Genomic DNA, 2,500 nt, shown 5'->3' with positions numbered 1-2,500 from the left:
TTTGGGATCACATTGGCAATAGCTGATTTAATTCTGAATGCTCATACAAGGATAATGAATCATCAGAACCTGCTGCTAGGACACAAAACAAGTCCCATCCTACAGATTCATGTCAACATGGGCCCTCTCTACTGCATCCTACAGATTCATGTCAACATGGGCCCTCTCTCTCCTGCATCAGATTCATGTCAACATCGGCCCTTTCTCTACTGCATCAGATTCATGTCAGCATGGGCCCTCTCTCTCCTGCATCAGATTCATGTCAACATCGGCCCTTTCTCTACTGCATCAGATTCATGTCAGCATGGGCCCTCTCTCTCCTGCATCAGATTAATGTCAACATGGGCCCTCTCTCTCCTGCATCCGATTCATGTCAACATCGGCCCTCTCTACCACATCCTACAGATTCATGTCAACATGGGCCCTCTCTCTACTGCATCAGATTCATGTCAACATCGGCCCTCTCTACTGCATCCTACAGATTCATGTCAACATGGGCCCTCTCTCTCCTGCATCAGATTCATGTCAACATCGGCCCTCTCTCTACTGCATCCTACAGATTCATGTCAACATCGGCCCTCTCTACTGCATCCTACAGATTCATGTCAACATGGGCCCTCTCTCTCCTGCATCAGATTCATGTCAACATGGGCCCTCTCTCTACTGCATGAGATTCATGTCAACATGGGCCCTCTCTCTCCTGCATCAGATTCATGTCAACATCGGCCCTCTCTACTGCATCCTACAGATTCATGTCAACATGGGCCCTCTCTCTACTGCATCAGATTCATGTCAACATGGGCCCTCTCTCTACTGCATCAGATTCATGTCAACATCAGCCCTCTCTCTACTGCATCAGATTCATGTCAACATGGGCCCTCTCTCTCCTGCATCCTACAGATTCATGTCATCATGGGCCCTCTCTCTACTGCATTAGATTCATGTCAACATGGGCCCTCTCTCTCCTGCATCCTATTCATGTCAACATGGGCCCTCTCTCTCCTGCATCAGATTCATGTCAACATGGGCCCTCTCTCTCCTGCATCAGATTCATGTCAACATGGGCCCTCTCCTGCATCAGATTCATGTCAACATCGGCCCTCTCTACTGCATCCTACAGATTCATGTCAACATCGGCCCTCTACTGCATCAGATTCATGTCAACATGGGCCCTCTCTCTCCTGCATCATACAGATTCATGTCAACATGGGCCCTCTACTGCATCAGATTCATGTCAACATCGGCCCTCTCTCTACTGCATCAGATTCATGTCAACATGGGCCCTCTCTCTCCTGCATCCTACAGATTCATGTCCACATGGGCCCTCTACTGCATCAGATTCATGTCAACATCGGCCCTCTCTCTACTGCATCAGATTCATGTCAACATGGGCCCTCTCTCTCCTGCATCCTACAGATTCATGTCCACATGGGCCCTCTACAGCATCAGATTCATGTCAACATCGGCCCTCTCTCTACTGCATCAGATTCATGTCAACATGGGCCCTCTCTCTCCTGCATCCTACAGATTCATGTCAACATGGGCCCTCTACTGCATCAGATTCATGTCAACATGGGCCCTCTACTGCATCAGATTCATGTCAACATGGGGCCTCTCTCTACTGCATCAGATTCATGTCAACATGGGCCCTCTACTGCATCAGATTCATGTCAACATGGGCCCTCTCTCTACTGCATCAGATTCATGTCAACATGGGCCCTCTACTGCATCAGATTCATGTCAACATGGGCCCTCTCTCTACTGCATCAGATTCATGTCAACATGGGCCCTCTACTGCATCAGATTCATGTCAACATGGGCCCTCTACTGCATCAGATTCATGTCAACATGGGCCCTCTCTCTCCTGCATAGAGAAGATGCTTAATGGCCTGATGAGAGGAGAAGGCCAACAAGTGAGTTATTTTGTATTTGTCAAAATATGGTCAGTATGTGACAGAGTACAATCCCTGCATGTGTGTGTGTGTGAGTGTGTGCCTGTGAGTGTGTGTGTGTGTGTCTGTGTGTGCCTGTGTGTGTGAGTGTGTGAAAGTGTGCGTGTGTGCCTGTGTGTGTGTGTGTCTCTGTTAGGGGTGTAACGGTTCATGTATTCGTATTGAACCGAAACGGTACGGGCGTCACGGTTCGGTGCATGAATTTACACGGAGAATACACGGTATAAAAATACATAAAACTCGTGTGCGGATTAATTAATGTCATGCGCAATTACTGTTAAGTAGCGAGAGTTACGGGAGTTCTTTAGCGACACCTAACGCTAATCTTTAGCCTTGCCTTAGCTCTGAAGCTCTGATTGGCGCCTATGTTTTTTTTGTCAGGTCGTCGGTCGAGTCCGTCAGTCATTAGCAGCACTAAGGTTAGACCCACAAGAGTTAGAGGATCCGCTGGTCTCTTTAAGATCGCAAGTTTGAGAACTTCAGTTACAGTAACATTAGTACAGGCGAAAGAGTGGTGGATAAGATGAAACTGTGTGTCGGCGTTGTTC

This window comes from Alosa pseudoharengus, unplaced genomic scaffold (genome assembly GCF_046254945.1).
Source record: "Alosa pseudoharengus isolate Yale_2024_CS ecotype anadromous, Long Island Sound unplaced genomic scaffold, YU_APseudo_1.1 YU_APseudo_1.1_scf_9, whole genome shotgun sequence".
NCBI classification, from domain to species: domain Eukaryota; kingdom Metazoa; phylum Chordata; class Actinopteri; order Clupeiformes; family Clupeidae; genus Alosa; species Alosa pseudoharengus.
The sequence above is the reverse complement of the archived record's forward strand: the minus strand, read 5'-3'. Positions refer to the sequence as shown.